A 19081-nucleotide genomic window follows, 5' to 3' on the forward strand; every position below is an offset into this window, starting at 1 on the left:
GTTCCTCGTATATTTGCTTATTATTGTAAGAGAAGTGCAAACGAGAACTCTAAACTTTGTTCGTTCTCTGGGGTAATGTGAGTAATGCAAATGAAGAAAGGTATGCGTAATATACAAATGTCAGAAAAACTTGATATCAATTTGAATAGACCTTTTACGTAATGTTTATTTTAAAAATAATAAACTTACGCAAATATATCGAGGCATCTGAAATTTAATGTTAAATAGTGGCGAGTGAGCCAGAAGGGGCGTGCACTATTCAGTTAGTCAAAGAACTCATATATGTAGCTTGAAAACTACTACTATTTAAACCAATATTGAATTAGACAAATTTGTAAAAAGTAGGATAACTATAGTTGGAAATAGTGTGTGTATTTTTTTAGGAGGAAACCCAGAAGTACATTCTCGATAAAATAATAATAATAATAATAATAATAATAATAATAATAATAATAATAATAATAATAATAATAATAATAATAATAATAATAATAATAATCTTCCTTACTTCAATCATAGGTTGAAGCGCAAGAAGGAAATTTTAAAACTTTTCTCTCCCCTGGGAAAGCTGTTTTATAATTTGATAAGGTCTCTTCTTCGTAACTGCATCTATCCTTGGTCGGGCCGCGGTGGCTCAGTGGTAGAGCGTTCACCTCTAATGCATGGCGTCCTTAGTTCGATCTCAGCTTAGTGTGAAGTGAACTTAGTGGTGGACAAACACCGTGTGCGTGGATTTTCTCGGGGTTCTCCCATTTCCTCCCACTTTCTTCATTCCACCATTTCATTCATTTCTCATAATCACCGTCTCCTTTAGCCTAACCGGCATAACCGTGGGACGTAAAACTCAAAGATTTCATTTCAATTTTTCATTTACCTTCCATGGTTTTCATACTGCGGGCACTGGAGTTTCCGAACTATATCATAGCGGCCATTTTGAAACTGGTGCTCCATATGAAACATCTTTTAGTACAGCGTTACTTAGTTTTCCAAGACCTTTCGAACGAGGTATTACTAGACTCATGTTCCCATTTGACATTTCAGAGTTACCCTCCGTTACCCCCATTTACGGGCGGCGGAGAGGGGTACTTTTGACGGAATTGGTTTTCCCCCTTAGCAATATATAACGTGTACTTCAAACATTTCTTCTATGTTTTATCATTTTTCAGATATTTCCGTGGATTGATTAAATTGGCCCACCCTATATATATATATATATATATATATATATATATATATATATATAATATATATATATATATATATATATATATATATATATATATATATGTATATATAGATAGATAGATAGATAGATAGATAGATAGATAGATAGATATGTTGGTGCACCAGTAAGCTCACAAGAGTACAGATTAATTCATTCTTGATTTTAATCTACAGAACAAATGCTTTTTATGAAAGCAAGGGGACTGCTACACATAGATGGCTAAGTGAGGTAAATAAAATTTAAACTTCAAATGGAACTTGGGTGGCTCACCGACAATGGCTCATTTAACACGTTTGATAACAGCGCGGGTAATAGCAGATTTATAAACATAGTAGATAGAGCCTGTGTAGGTAAATGGGTACCGCGTGAGACTGTCATTCTAAGGGTCTGGGGTTCGAGTCTCGGTCTAAACTGAGTTAATTTTTTTTCAAGGAATTCAACACTAAATGATGTTCGCGTTTGATACTGAAAGAGATTTATCCTATGAAGGAAGAAAACCCAAGATGGGGGCAGACGGAAACTGTTTATCCTTAAGTGTTAAAATTTAATTTATTCCCATATCTTTTGCTCTTTCCTTCTTTTCTCATTTTGTTTAGCTATCCGTACTTTTTCGGTTTCTGCATGAAGCGTATTATTATTTTCGTTTTCTTTGCATTAATTCCTATCTCTTTGAACTTAATGTGAATGGAATTTCTGCAGATTTATCTCGTGGTTGTTTCTCTAAGTGATGCTCTCAGATAGTAATACTTTTTCCTCCGAGTGGAGGAATATCCTGGCATGTTATGTTTTCGGGCACGTGTTTGCTGTCATGTTGGTTGTCCAACTATCAGACATCGAGTGAAACTATTCTGATACTGGAAAAAGCTATCATTTCTTATGTATCCAACCTCCATTTTCTACTGTCGCTGGCTGTACATCAGATTACAATTTATTCCAACTTATTTTAATTATTTCTATATTGTTTCTTTCTCTCTTACTGCAGTATTTTCAACACTTTCACATTGGTTTCTTGTTCACCTTTGCATTATACCACTTTATCTAAGCGCCATAGCATTTGAGTTAAAATTGTATTGCTAGATTTACAATCTCAGGAAAAAAATGAATGAATGCTTAATTTACATAGCAATATATTTTGTGATGATACTCGCGACATATTGGGCTGTTAGCTAAATTAATATTTGCAAGTACTTCAGAGTTGCTGTTCTTGTATATTCACTGCCGGACAGTAAAAATGCAACATTAAAAAGAAGAAGAAGCAACTTAAGGTACAAGTATGAAATTATTATACTACCGCTCTTTGCGATCTGTGAGAGTGCCGTGTGAGCCAAGCAGATTTCAGTGATCAGTAGCGTCTGGGTCCACTATGGGTGTCCGGAACGGATTGACAACGACGAAAAAAGCAGGGATAATGTCTTCCGGGTATGGCAAGCCATAATGCCTGTATCATATTGCCATAACTCATCAACTGTAGCTGAGAGCGATCTGTAGTGTACAATCAAGGACTAGCCGTATTCAGTCGGCAAAAGATCAGATGATAACGTCACTTGAGGAAACAGTTTAACATCGTACATATTCAAGAAGTATATAAAATGTTGCATGCTTCATGCGGTAGTACGTTATTATGTTGGAAAGTATCTACATATACGACCTGCAGTAAAACAACCACAACCGAGTTCAACATATCATCGATATACGGTTAGCTTGTAAAAAAACTGTTAATAGACACGAGTGACCACAGAGTTCAGTGGCATCCCCCACACTATAACTCCCAGTGCAGAACCGTTATGATGATATATAATGCAGATGTCAGCCAGCTCACAGTAGCTCAAGACACGGATACGACCATCTGGATGCTGAAGACAGAAGGAGAATTCATCTGAGAGGAGGAAGTCGAGCCAGTTGAGCTACGTTTGCTGTATCATTGAAGCTTCACACCTTATGTTGAGCAGCAAAAGAAACCAACAATAATGGATGCTGTGCAAATGTGACCCGTACTGACCGATGACTTTGAAATGTTGATAGTAATACTGGTTTCTGTGTAGTAGTTTCAAATCGTTCAGCAGTGTTTTGGATGTGGCTCTCTGATTAGCCATAGCCATGCGAAAAAAACAAAACAAAACAAAGCAAAAAAACTATCCTCTTGGTCCGTGATATGATCGTGGCATGTCATTATGTATTGCCCTCCTAGATTCATCAATTTGTGCTTCTCATTGGCTCCAACAATGCATGTGGTACTTCAGCCTTAATCTGAGGTAGACAAAATCGGAATTTGGGTTCCAGGGAGCTCCGGAAAGGTTTGGACTGTACCGCATTGTAGTAATACTAAGGGATTCGGTATCTTGCGATGCCAGGATGCCTCCTGGCATCAAAAAAGGAATAGTTTGATTTAAGGTTTTGGAGTGGATATGCCTGTACAGGAATTCATCCACCAGTATCTACAACAATTAGATGAGTTTCGGCCCATAACGCTAATGGGTGTACCCCATTACGTTTCTTCGTAAGGAGTTAATGGTAGCATCCTGAAACTTGAAAAAAGCAATTACTATTTATATTACAATCATGAACACGTATGAAGTAACAAGGACCGATTTCATATTCAATGAGCGAAATCTGAGTTTCATTACTCGTAGTTTAGGTTTAATTTTCAGTAATTTAAGTTTTCCATTTACATTAATACAATATTTTCTTTAAATTACGCAAAAAAAAGTACTGAAACAATTTTTTTGTCAAGAAGTTATTGAAAAGAACCTTGTAGATAATTGAAGGGTATTCCAGAGTTTATACTCTAGATTTTTCTAAAAAAATTCTAAGGAAAAAACTGTTTAAATATTGCGGTATTAAAATTTATTTAACAAATTTTCAGACAACACTTTACACTCGAATCTTAACAATTTATCATCAACAAAACGACAGTGGCAATGAAAGTGGAAGAAAGTAGCCCAGGCTTAATTTTAAAGGCATCATCCTGATATTCTCCTAGTGAAACTGAGAATGAAAAAAACTCACTTAAGATGGCCGACCAGCGGATTCGCACCCGGGACTTTTAGAAGCCTAACTATTTCCTTTATTCAATAGACATAGACTTATTGAAAATAGCAGAAAAAATCAATTTTTGTTGCCACATAACTCCACTTCTTTGCCGTACGCAAAGGCAGGAGTCTCTGGATTGTAACCACGCTTGAACAAGATGTGAAAAAATAAACATTTCCATCTGCACTCGTGTCCAAAATGATTGTTGCATATCTATAACTGTCTTCTTGTAAGAATATAATTTGATAATGATTTTGCATTGTACTTTTAATACTGATACAATATGTGTCTTTTCCGATTACACTCATACTAACATTATAAGAAATACCGGACGAATTTGTTATCAAATTATATTCCTACAACAACATATTTATAGACATGCGACAATAATTTTGGACACAAGTGTACATATAAACTAAAACGATATCAACTGGGAAATTATGAATACACAACTGTTCAGCTTAAAATAAATGGTACATATTCTAGAAATGAAATTGAACACATTTTCTTAATATTTCAAGTATGTCATTCCTTTGTGGTGTGGGGCTTCTGTACCTTCTCTTATTTAAGCTGAATTTGGTCGAATCAGATATACTGTATATTTATTCAGTTTTGAAGAACTAACATGTTCATGCTAATAGAGTAATAACAACAATAATAAAACGCTTTTGACACCGTTTTATTGTGGAGCTATCGAAGATATGCAAAGGAAAAGTGGAGACATCTATAATCTTCTTCATACGAAACCATCTTCAATGATGTTTTTTTTAATCGTATAGTAAAGAATATTACCTTGCTTGTTTCCTTTCGTATATATTTCCGTGATCGTGTTGTAGAAAGCATCATACCGTAAAACTGCAGACAGGATGAAGACAGCAATAATAATAATAATAATAATAATAATAATAATAATAATAATAATAATAATAATAATAATAATAATAATAATAATAAAAACAAATTTTCTTCCGACATGGTCATTTTAATATGTGGCCTTTAGCTTCTCATTACTTTTGAATTGATTCTGTTGCTTTCCTTTTCTTTCTTATGAAAAAAACTTATCATTATTGTTATTTACATTTAAATGTTTCAAATTTGGGTGTTTATGTGAGGATGACTTCCTCGATAGTTTTGTGATAAATTGTGGTTAAGCCTTGCCAAGCGGTGTTTAAAGCTTACGGACGAGTTCTAATTATATTAAGGAATAGTCCATATATAACGTTTGCATTTGAATTGTGAATGTTCCATGGAAAATATTGTGAAATTTTGTAGATTCTCTTTGATTAATTGAAGAAATTTTAACAAAAACTAAGTAAAACAATAGGCCTTACATAAATTATATGAATATGATCATTTATCTTTTTTTTAAGGAAAGAACTTAATATTTCGAGACAACCAAGAAGCAGAAAAAAACATAGAACTTGCGAGATGCGATAATGCTCAAGCATAAGCTAGAGACGATTGACGAGTACTCAATATGTACAAGGAGGACCTAATCCACTCAAACAAGAGCATTGCTCGACTGCGAGAAGACACCAAGAATGAGACTATGATCTATAGCAAAAAGATCAAGATTGCATATAATGGGAAAGAGTTAACAAAGGGAACAAATGGTTCAAGTTTAAAACGTTCTATCTTGTTCTCGAAGACGAGCAAGCCGAAGGGAGCCATGATCTCAATGATGCTGATAATGTAGAGCATCATTGACGAAGATTGAGTTTAATGATGACGAAGTCAAGGAACGAACGAAGAAGTGCATCAGACTCCTCCCAAATTGGATTGGACTTGGTCTACAACTTCTTCATAAAGCGAATTGACTCGCTACATAATAAGTTGATGGAGGTGATTTGTAAGGCAATCAATGAACCGAGACAATTGACGCAGGACTATACTTGAAAAAATGTATATGACCTTTAAGGTGGCACTCACCACAAAGCAACAGGAAATGCTACTGAAAAATTGCCTATCCAACATACAAAAGCTAATCAATAAAATCATCACCATATTTGGGAAATTTTTGTAATGCCAGCAAAGCATATTTAAGCAACCAGATGAATATGCACCGCCACTATCAAGGAGCAAAAGAGCAAGCCCTCTTCAACAATCATCTAAAAGAGAAGTATGACAGTTATTTAAATCTCGGATCGACATTCGGAAAGCGCACGACTCTGTACAACATGCCCATCTTAGAGAGTATCTTGACGACTGAACATTCGCATTAATGTCATCGAATTTGTGAGGAGGATACTCCAACACGAGAGAACAAACCTCATCAGCCGAAGAAAAATTATAGATCATGCTAAACTAGAGAGAAGCACTATGAAAGGAGTTGCGCTCTCGCCAAAACACTTTCTGCTAGCTATGGAACCTCTTAGTCGAGAGCTCAACAAGATCTACGAGATCATTATTAGAAAGAATGAGGAATTAGAGGGAAGCCACATCATATTCATTGATGATATTAAGTTGCTTTCAGTAAAAGAGGACGCGTTAGCGCAGATATACGAGCACAAACGAGAGTGTCTCAAAATGATAGGAGCTTGAAATTAATGAACAAAATTCAGCCAGCAACATCGAATCGGAAGAGACAAGTTGGAGGCAATATTAGCGACAACCGAATTATGTGTCAAACTTGTCAAGATCAAGAGTCGTATTCATTTGCTGTAAAATCGCAGTTATTAATATATTTATTATTATTATTATTTATTATTATTATTATTTAATGTTCAAAGTTTGTTCCTTGATTATATTAGGACCTCACTTTAGGAGTTTAGGTGCATTTGTGTCTTTAATCTTGACAAGTTTGAACCAAATTTCATAGATTATGTACGTAGGCCTGCAATTACCTTCATGCATAGTTTGGTCCGAAACTGTATAGCCTTTCTCTATAAATAAAAATTTTTGGGTAGAAAGTTTCACTGACATATGAAATGAGAGACTACGGTGTCGGGAGTCATTATAATTATATTAACAACCTCTTTCATAAAAATAAAATAATGCCTTTGTGTGTGTGTGTGTGTGTGTGTGTGTGTGTGTGTGTGTGTGTGTGTGTGTGTGTGTGTGTGTGTCAGTCAGTAGAACCACCAAATTGTGTACACAGAGATATATTTACCAGATTTGATCGCTTACGAAGCCATTTTTCCTATTTTCGGCTCAAAGGGAGGTTGGCAAGGGGTAGTCAAAATTTATGCATGTTTCGTTTCTGTTTCTAAGAAAGAATTGCATGTATGTAACCAACAATGTATATTCGTTTTGAGAGCTTACATAACAGGAGATGATACAGATGTTCCTCTTTGTATTTCATTCATTTATTTTCATTTTGAGATTTTGCATAATTTTGTAATCCTCGAGCAAAGAAGAGTATTTCAGCTAGTAGAACATAAGACAACTGTTGAAAATGAAAATTGTGAAAACAATTGTAGTCTCAGGTTATGGGTTAATCCACAAAAGGTGAAAAAACATGTTCTCAACTGCTGAAATATAGGAATCAACTACATAGTACCCACAATAATGCGTTCATGTCTCACTATAAAGATAGTGTCCTGAAATATCTATAGAATTCAGTAAATGTCAAGATATCGTGTTAACTTGAGGGGTGCAGATTAGGGTGGGCCGAAAAAACTCATTTTTTTTTATTTCGAAGTTGTAATAGCGCGGAAAAGTTGCGAATTATATAGACAAAGAAAAATTTAAAAAAATATCAAAATCGGTTGACATCTTCCGGTCGCGCATAGACCCTAAAGTTTGACAAAATATGAAAAAAAATGCGATTATTTTTTTTTTTTAATTTTTGAATTAAATATTTTCGTAATGTAATAGTTTTTAACGTCTTCAAATAGAGCCTAAAGACATTGTATTTTAATTTGGTTTAGATCAGTTGATATCTTTTGGTCGCGCATAGGGCCTAAAATTTGTCAAAATATTTAAAATGTTACATTTTTACGAGTTTTTTAAAAAAAATATCTTTAATATACTGTTTTTAAACATAATACTTACAGTATTTTTATTTTTGAACATAAGAACATTGTGATTTATTAAGATGCGAATAAATTAACAACTTCCCATTGCGCAATGATCCCAATGCTATAGAAAAACAGTACCTAAAAAAGATAGTCCTGTGACATGATGGGTGATAACAGTAACAACGTACATGGTACTTTTTGACTTGCTCTATATTTAAAAAGCTTAAATATTTATTAAGCTCATTCAAAAAGGGTTCGTAGAATTATTAAGGAAGAGCATTACTCGCTGATTCAAGAACCCGGCTCACTGTACGTTGGCCATGCTACTCCAAATTCTGGAAACTCTGAAGATATTGTCAAGTCTGTAATTTCTTACCTGTCTGAGCGTGGTATCTCTCTTGAAAATCTAATTGTCATCGGATGTGATGGTACTGCTGTGAACACAGGTTGGAAAACTGATCTGGTTCGCCGAGTTGAACTTCATTTGAGGAAACCTGTACAATGGGCAATTTGCCTACTTCATTTTAATGAGTTACCATTTCGCCACATGTTTGAGCACCTGGATGGGCCTAGTTGTTCTAAAGGGCCAATCGGTGAAAAGTTCGTAGGCTGCCAAAAACTACCGGTGGTTAACTTCCAGAGTATTGATTGTCAGATCCCAGAGATAGACAGAAAAGATCAGCAATACCTACTTCATATATCAAAGGCAATAAAATCTGGAACCTGTAATGAAGATTTGGCTGTACGAGATCCTGGGCACTTATCACATTCGAGGTGTTGACAAAAGCAAACAGAACTCTCAGATTGTACATTAGTGAAGAAATCCCCTCACCTGAACTTCAAGAACTAGTTTTGTTTATATTCAAATCATACATGCCAATGTGGTTTACTATCAAAACAAGTAAACACTTTACAGACGGCCCGAAACTTGTTTACCAAGCAGTACAGTCTACCAGGTATTTGCCAAAACCTTTGCTTGATGTTGTCGACCCTGTGATCGAACGGAATGTTAGCCATGACTCAAGATGACAGGAAACACATAAGAGAGCTCGGACTGCGAAGAATTCTGAAGGCAAGGCAGAGAGATGCAAGGAGAACATTCATGCCACCAAAAATCAACTTTAATGCGCAAGAATACTCAGAAATTATCAACTGGATGGACTATGAATTATTTTCTACCCCACTGTTGGCAGAAATCAGTGACGACGAGATCAAATTGCACATCGGCAGTGATTCAATCCCTGACTGGAATATTACTTTCAAGCAATTCCAAGTTCACACGCAGGCTGTTGAACGCTGTGTAAAACTCGTCACGGAAGCCTCAGGAAAAGTTTGTGGAGCTGAATCACGAGATGCATTTATAAGAACCACTCTGCTGTCCAGATCATCTATGCCTAAATTCACCAGCAAATCAGTCTTCAAAGTACCTTCGGCTACAAAATAGAGAAGAGTACTAATGGACACTCGACAGGTTCAACTAACATGGTCTATGTATTCAGAACTCTGTTTCTTCCCCTTCTTTTATATATAAAAGTAAGTTTATTGTTAAAAACTACATTGTAACTTAAATAAATATTTAAGCTTTTTAAATAAAGAGCAAGTCAAAAAGTATCATGCACGTTGTTACTGTTATCACCCATCATGTTACAGGTCTATCTTTTTTTAGGTACTGTTTTTCTATAGCATTGGGATCATTGCGCAATGGGAAGTTGTTAATTTATTCGCATCTTAATAAATCACAATGTTCTTATGTTCAAAAATAAAAATACTGTAAGTATTATGTTTAAAAACAGTTTATTAAAGATATTTTAAAAAACTCGCAAAACTGTAACATTTTCAATATTTTGACAAATTTTAGGCCCTATGCGCGACCGGAAGATATCAACTGATCTAAACCAAATTAAAATACAATGTTTTTAGGCTCTATTTGAAGACGTTAAAAACTATTACATTACGAAAATATTTAATTGAAAAATTTAAAAAAATAATAGCAATTTTTTTTCATATTTTGTCAAACTTTAGGGTCTATGCGCGACCGGAAGATGTTAACCAATTTTGATAATTTTTAAAATTTTTCTTTGTCTATGTAATTCGCAACTTTTCCGCGCTATTACAACTTCGAAATAAAAAAAAAATTAGTTTTTTCGGCCCACCCTAGTGCAGATATTAGAGAAGATGGAATACGACTATCGATCTCCAAAGCAGGTCTAGAGTCCACCTTCTCTGAACACGTTACTGTGTGTTCCTGAAGATATTATTGAGTTTACGAGACGATATTCTGGATTGTGGTGGAGGTTCCGTATTGCAACTCATCAAGTGTCTTTGGGTTGTACTCATAAAGACGTCCCTTGAAATATATACGTAAACACATTCCGTGTTTATGATGTCGAAAAAAATAGGCCTTACAATTCGTTGATGAACCATGGTACACCACAAGCCAACTTTCTAATCATGAAGGGTTTGTCCTTGAAATGCATGCGGTTTATGTGTATACTACTGCCTTGTGTTCCGGCTGTTCACATAGCCAGAGAACCTCATGCCTTATTAGTAAAGAATATCACATCCAGAATACTCTTATCTTCTATGACAAGAACACTTTGAAACCAGAGGCAATATAGTACACATTATTCATAGTATCTTTCTCAGAACTCGTGAACAACGGATACCTTGTATGGATGAATGTACAGTTGCGTTCGGAGAATTCTATGCAATGTATTTCCAAAGAATCCGCTGTTACTTTACACATATTATAATTATGAATCTGATTTTAACCACACTGCCGATCTGTATGACTGTTTTAACCGCACAGAGACTTTTGGAACATTGTGTATTAGGAAAACTAAGAAAAATTGTAATGTTGTAGGAGTGTGAAGAAGAAACTTCTAATAATCCATCGATTAGAAGAGAGACAAAAGGAATTATACCTTAGAGATAACTGAAACAGAAATGTTTTCAATGTGGATTTTATTTACTTTTCATTTACAATAATAAAACAATAAACATTTTGTACATTTGTGACACAGAGACGTTCATATTCGAAATTATCTATGATATATGACATAATAAATCCGTTATTTACGTTTTCTGCATTTTTACTCGTAATTCTATAAATATGGTTCTACGGATTTGCAATATTTTGAAGTAAAAAAAGCAGATAGAAGTGCATTTTTAGACTAATTATATCACTATTTGATGGACATGTTCCAGGCTCGTGCAGCGTAGTCACTAATACACTCATCTTTGGTGCTAGCGATTCTGGGTTCTATTTCCAATGGGACATCAGTAGAAAAAGTGTATTAACTTTTTCATGCCAGCCATCTTGAGTGAGATTTTTCCTGTTTTTTTTTTTTTTTAATTCACACTTAGTAAATCCAAGAATGGTACCTAATATGTAAGTCCAGGTATTTTCTTCTTTCTCCCTTCCCTTGGTAGTGTTTTCGTCCTCATTCGTGACGAGTTTAAGAACATAGATGCCAGTAATGCCCATAAATATGCATAAATAAATAAAATAAAATGATGGACATGTTAAATGTTTATGTCTCACTTCTGATATTAACATCTATATTCTCATACTAACGTATATGTATGGATAGACCTTTATACCAATGGATAGACCTCATTGTGCTAAGCGAACTCATACGGGCAAGTGGAGGCGCGAATCCAGAAATTTTTGTTGCGAGAGGTATAAGCTTTGGAAGAAGGTCCAGTACTACAAGCCACTACGTCTATGTAGTATTGGACGGGTATTATTCTGCACTCCAAAATACTATAAGTAATTGTAAATTATACTTCCACCTATATTTTCAGAGAAAATGATAGATTGTTTCTATAAGAGAAAGAGTACAGATGAAGTGTAAGATCAAATTTTCATGCTACATCATTTCTCTCTTAAACAAGTTTAGTTTTATTGAGAAAGTGTACAAATGATGTTAGGAAGACGTTTGGAGGAGTCCAGACCGGGTGGACGCCCCGTGGGTGTCCCCCTGGGTGAGTGTAAATTCTCGCGCAGTGTTCGAGAAAATCGCGAAAACTTTTTTATGGCACTAAAAAGTATTGCAGTTCGTTGCCAATAATTTTTGATAGTTAACAACGTCCCACATGCTACCAAATATTAATACTTTTCATTTGCAACTCTATTCCAAAACCGGGGGCGCGGTGGCTCAGTGGGCCGGTGGGTGTAGCCGAGCGGTCCGAGGCGTTAGGCTAATGATCGTGAGGTGAAGCCCATTGGGGGTTCGAGTCCTTCTGTACTAGCAAGGGTGGAATTTTAACTGTTCTCGATGTTTCTGTGTTCGTGTCCCTGTCGTGTCTAGTAGTCCTGAAAAGTGGTTGAAGTAGAAAATAAGTCAGGAAGTATTTAAAAATAAAAAGTGGTAGAGCGTTCACCTCCGGTACTTGGGGTCCCTGGTTCGATTCCAGCTCGCGCCGTATGAACTTTGTGGTGGACAAACACCGTGCTCATGGGTTTTCTCGGGGTTCTCCACTTCCTCCCACTTTCTTCATTCCACCATTTCATTCATTTCTCATCATCACCGTCTCCTTTAGCCTAATAGGCATAACCGTGGGCCGTAAAACTTAAAGATTTCATTTTTATACTATTACAAAACCTATCCTTCTAAAATCTGTCTTTTCCCAAAATTTACCAAATTCTTTCTTTCTTCTTTCTTCTAAATGTTTTTGTACCGTTTCCGTACATTATTCTTTCCGTTCGTCCTTTTTCTTTCTAGTAAGATGTCGCTTTAACTTCTAGTACAAACGACACTAAAATCTTATTATGGTAACACAAACTTTAATAAAAATTCAACGTGGGAGGCCCGGGTTCGATTCCCGGCGAGAGCTCATGTGGTTCGGATTCCACGTTAATCAGTAGGTCCACGTCTCATATAGCCTCGCTGCTGAACGGGACGTTAAACTCAAAATCCAAATCCAAAAATTCAACGTCTCATTAAGCTATTGATTAGAGATGCAAGGGCTCGGGAAAAAACCGGCTTTTTTTTTTAAAAAAAAACTGTTTTTTCTGCTTCGCTTTTTTGCTTGGGAAATTTTGGTCTTTTTTCAAAATTCTGCTTTAAATTGATAAAACAGACTTTCTTTCGCTTCTCTATAACACAAAAAGTCATTTAATTAGTGGTTAATGCTGATAATAATATAAAACCTCGAAAATAAACCATGAATTTCGAAAATATATTTCAAACAATTTTACTTCAACATATTTACATTATGAATTCCAAAGGATTAACCAATGTATATAATAAGAAGGTTTTAACTTTCTATATACAAAAGTAAGCAGAGTTGGCAAGAACCATGGTTGTTTTTGAAAATGCCAAAAACCCGTTTTTGGGGGGATGTTTAAAACAGGCTTTTTTGGTTTAAAGCAGGCTTTTTTGGTTTAAACCAGGTTTTTTGATTTAGATATTTTTCTTTATGTGTTTATATTACATATTCACAGAAATAAGTTTGTTTGGCCTTGGTGTTGTTATGCAACAGCGGGGTTATGTTGGAAGAAGTCCCATAAGCTTAAAGAAGTCCGGTCAGTAAATGTCTTAAATTGAGAAGCTCCCGCCCTAGCCATCGGGAAAATCCCGTCATTACTTGAAATGTAAAACAATAACGGGAAAATCCTCTTATTGCTTTGCATGTAAAATTTAAAGGTCAACGTATCATAATCAGTACGCTAAAACTGAGGTATTTAATTACAAATTTAGTACGTAGATATCGTTGAAAGTCCAATCCAAGCTAATGTTGGAAGCTACGTAGGCAATCGATAAATTTTGCCAATCTATCAATATATTTAAGCAATCTTGGCTTCTTTATATAACAACAGGCATTTAGGCATGCAGAAATATACAATTTGGTTTCGTTTCGTATGTTTAGGCTTAACATCCGTACGTAATACCGAGGTTATCAAGGAGAAGACTTTCGCTTAAAGTTACATCCGAACCGCTACTTGGTTTACGCATGAAAGAAGGGTTGTGGTTCGACCGAGAATTGAACATGGGACACCTTGATTAAAAGGTGAAAGGGAAATAAAACTAATGCAGGTGGTTTGATATGTGGAAACGTCACCATGAAGTTCACACGATTCGCATTTTTCGTTCTTTTTATTTTTTTATTTTTGGTTTAAACCAGTTATTAAAGAAAAGGCGGTGTAAACCAGCCAACCCTAAAGGTTAACACTTCTTTTAAAAAAATACATAAATAACTAGCAAAATTGCATGTAGTATTTTTACTTCAAAATATTCCATACCCTCTTTTTGAAACAAAATAAAATTAAAATAAAACATAAGAGAAATATTAGGCTGCACATCTAGAGCGTTTGGTTCTGTATATTCTTGAAATTCTACAGTTAACCCTTTATGGACGGAATTATTTTCCTGTTGAAGAAAAAAAATTGTTTTCGGTATCAAGCTATGATCCACACTGAAGACGCCAGGCTTCGCTACTTGTCAAATATAATCCTCGAAACGTAACGGATATGAAACGTTCGTCGTTTCGAATAAAAAAAATGCTCGGGCTTGCAATACAACAATGCGTTGAAACGTTACAAATTTGTTTTCTTCGTCCATATCGGGTTAAGTTTTATAGGGGAAGTGCGCACAGTACCGGACAGTAGTAGTAGAGTCCGTATCTGATAGATGACAGACGTTTGCTGGTTATCATCACCATTGTGTAAGTCCAAGGTGTAGGTGAGCAAGTTGTGACTTGTGTCACGCCAGTGTGGAGCGAAATATTGGCGTGTGTAGCTGAATTCCTGTGTATGTTGGTGCTGTGTGTTAAGTTTTGTCTACTGTGTCGACTGTACGGGTAAGTACGTGAACATTTTGTTACATATATGACTTCTCTTATTGTATAATGTACCTAACTATGATAATAAATATTGAATTACGAAAAGTGTTACTACGTGATTGGACATTATATGCTAACATGTTAATTTCCCAGTACCGGACAGTATGTATGTTCCCAGTATCGGACAAGGACACAATGTCGTCCTTACGGAAACTTTATAATAGTAGCGTTTATCGTTCTTGTTTTTTCCAGATGGGAAACAAGAAAAAGGGGAAGTGGTTGGGATAGGATATGAAGAAGGCAACGCAAGCAGCCATGGAAGGGCAAATGAGTTTGAGGGTAGCAGCACGTAACTTTCTGGTACCTAAGAGCACTTCAGGGGATAGAGTGAAAGACTTGAAAATTGGAAACACAATAGAAATGACTCCTCAAATGGGCCGTTTTGATACAACTTTTTCAGAAGAAATGCATTCGCAGCTTGTTAATCATATAAGGACTTGAACAACCAATTGCTGCCAATAAACAAAAAGGAGTTTTTGAAATTTGTTTTCGATTTAGCAGAGCACCTCAAAATTAATCATCAGTTTAATAAAGAAAAAATGTGCAGGACAGAACTTCTACTACAGTTTGCGTATTTCTCAGTCGACGAGCATGCAGAGAGCTGTGGGGTTTAGTAAAAAGCACGCTGATTTATTTTTTGACAAAAATGAAGAGTTACTTGCAAAGTACGACTTTAAACCTTCTATTATATTTAACTGTGGTGAGACTGGAGTGTCGGTGGTTCACGATAATGCAACTAAAGTTTTGTCGCAGAAAGGAAAGAAACAGGTCGGAAAAATTACTTCAGGAGAAAGAGGCAGAAACATCACAGTACTACTCACGATTAATGCAACTGGTGATCAGTTTCTGCCCCCGTTGTTTGTCTTTCCGCGGAAAAGGATATCTGAGGAACTGAAGAAAGATGCGCCAACGAATAGTGTTTTCATTGCTGAAGAAAGTGGATGGATGACAGCTGTAGGTTTCCGGAAATATCTTGAAATGTTTGTTGCTCGCGTGAAGCCGACGAAGAGTGGGTGCATTGTATTTTGTATCACAAATGGGCTCATGTTGCATGCACAAGTCAAGAGAATCTTGACTATTACATATGTGATCGGTGCAAATTTTTTAGTGCTTGTTTATGTTCAGGTGAGGTAAGACTAATATTCACATTTTCACACTCCTTGTTCAGTACTGAGATATCGGCTTGACATTTCTTTGCTTGTATTATTATTGTTTCTCCAACGATAACACGAGATGTGTTTTATTTACTTAAATATTTATAGAAGTGTCTTCAGATATTTTTTACGTTCATACTATATATCATTCTATTCATTGCACATAAAAGGAAACAAATGTATTTTATGTTGTGTCTGGTACTGGTTGACGTTTTTGTGTGTGTGTGAATTTGAACCTGATTTTCATTTTCATTTTAAAAATATATGCTCTCCATTGTTGTAGTTTCTTTTATGTCAGCTCTTATAATACATGTCCAACTTTAATATGATTGCATTACTTTCATGATGTACCTCTTACTTATCTCGTGGATTCGAAAAAACCTTAGGTGTCCGGTAGTGTGCGCACTTCCCCTATAACCACCATCATGGTTTATCCAATCCTCAAGTTTTCTTAACTTTTAACAAGAGGGATTTAACATATCATTACGGAACTCCCCCCCCCAAAAAAAAGGACTACGGAATATATTTAAGTTAAGCTAAATACAACTGCACAACAAACATGACTGAGTGGTTAGCTTTTGCGCTTCTATCGGGAAGTCCGGGATTCAACCCAGCATTCGACCATTCTGACAAAGCTTTTCTTCATTCCATCTGTGAATGTAGAAATAGTGCGTGTACTGTGAGTTGGCCAACTTCCTTTCTTATTGTTTTTAAATTGTTATTATTACTAATTACCAGCAGTGACGGTTTTGTGAAGGTTAGGGGGCGGTCTTTTGGACTGAAGCCTGTTCCCCAAAGTTACGAAATGTCTGCAACAAACGAAATATTTATTAGTTATGCCTTTACTCATAAACTTTAAGCTCCCGTCAAATAAAAATTATGAATGTTTAGAAAAACTAAAAATTAGTAAGAAAAACCCCTCCCAAAATACTTTTCTAAATCCGCCACTGATTCTCAGTATAAAATGATCCGGAAGATTATTGCTAAACATATAAATGAAACGAAATAGTAGTTATGCCTGTACTCATAAACTTCAAGCACGTCCCAAATAAAATTAGGACTTTTTAGAAAACGAAACAATCAGAGAAACCCCTCCTAAAGTACTTTTCTAAATCCGCTACTGATTATTTGTATAAATTGGTATTCAAGGTTGTGTCTGGAAAATTATTGCTAAATCACTGCACAGCTACATTATAACAGAAATGTGGAAGTACGGTTTGACGGATATATTGAAAACGTACGCTTTGACGAATATATAGAAAAACGTAAGTTTAACTTTTGCGCTAGAAGCTAGAGTACTAAGTTCTTACAAATGAAACACGGATGACAAATTGAAATGATCTAGAGAAGAAAAAAATGTAGAAAGCTCAAAATAAAGTTAAATAGCCTCTAAAATTGCCCTCAAATACTACATTTTTCATGTTAGCTTTAATTCGTAAAACATGTGCTCCATCCATCTTGATGGTGAATTTCAGAGCGAAATATCGCAGTTAGGTCATGGAATTCTTATCTAACTATAGAATATACTATAAGAAAGCTATTTAGATAGAAAAATCGTGAAAATGAAAAAAGCCAAAATTTCCAAAATTCTCGTTTTTTCCCAAAAAAGCCGGCTTTTTATGTGAAAAAAACCATCGATTCAAAAAAGCCGGCTTTTTTGCATCTCTACTAGTGATAGCTTTTAAATTATATATTTGGAAAATCTAGCTCAGATTAAATTGTAAGAAATAATAATAATAATAATAATAATAATAATAATAATAATAATAATAATAATAATAATAATAATAATAATAATAATAATAATAATAATAATAATAATAATAATAATAATCAGTGGGGGAAGGAAACGAAGAAAGGAAAGTAAAATTTCATAAAATCTAGATCTAGACGACGAAAGCGAATATCGAACACCTAATGTACGTAAGTGAATTATAGTTATTATTGCATGCATTAGCTATAATCGTATACCCCATCACTTACAAATAACACGTTTATACTTCTGTGAATATCTACACTGTATGTGTTCGCGTACGTAAGTTGTTTTCTTTTCGAAACCCATTGTCTGTGACGATCTGCATTGATACTGTAAAAATATTTTAGAAAAGCAAGATTTGCGAGTAAAGAAAATTTTACTTGTATTTTTATCTGTTATTTTCTTTATGATAAAATAGTGTCAACAAAATGACGAATTAATCTTTGAATATTTCCATAATCATGAAAGCGTTGATAAATAAAGTTCCAATGATAATGATCGGATATTAGTGAAAAAAATTACACGGCTAAAAGAGCGAATCGTTATTATTGCATGCGTTTCTTAGTATGAGTAAATAGATCATGCCGAAAAATAAAATATATGTTCACAGCTCGCTGATAAAAATGCGTGAGCGAAAGTTAAACATATTATAACAACGAAAGTTTATAGGAGATATTTCCTTTTTCATTAGAATACCGCATTCTAACAGCATAAAATCTAAGTCAACACAACAGATTGACATTAATGAAGTATGGTAATGTATTGTGAAATTCCCTATTAAGATTATATCTAAATATCAATTACAACTGAGATACCTCTAATTAGATTAAATGATTCGTTAACAAAGTAGTATTACAGTACGGAAGGAAAACATGCCACTAGCTCTATTAAAATCTTGCTTAGTTTTAGTATTAACTTTCCCCAGAATTTGCTATGTGTATATTGCTGAAAGTAGCTTTAGATGTGTTTATAACTGAAAATTAGCAATATAATATGGCCGAAGCTTCGACGAATTCTCATTGCCTTCATCAGACACCAAGAGGCATATTCGAATCATATGTCTTCAAAAATACCTCAAAGCGAAAGAGGACCACGGCTATTTATTTTAAGC

The 19081-nt window shown here is 35.0% G+C and overlaps 1 long non-coding RNA gene across 1 annotated transcript in view; it reads right to left on the bottom strand.

Moving 5' to 3' along the window:
- Window positions 1-5032: 5032 nt before the first annotated feature.
- LOC145679744 (uncharacterized) overlaps window positions 5033-19081 on the bottom strand; it is a 37861-nt gene continuing 23812 nt past the window's right edge. The window contains exon 3 of the long non-coding RNA XR_014130520.1: window positions 5033-5110. This is a non-coding gene — a long non-coding RNA (uncharacterized LOC145679744). The remainder of the gene's footprint in view (window positions 5111-19081) is intronic.

This window comes from Thermobia domestica, chromosome 2, assembly GCF_964235325.1.
Source record: "Thermobia domestica chromosome 2, izTheDome1.hap1.1, whole genome shotgun sequence".
Lineage (NCBI taxonomy): Eukaryota > Metazoa > Arthropoda > Insecta > Zygentoma > Lepismatidae > Thermobia > Thermobia domestica.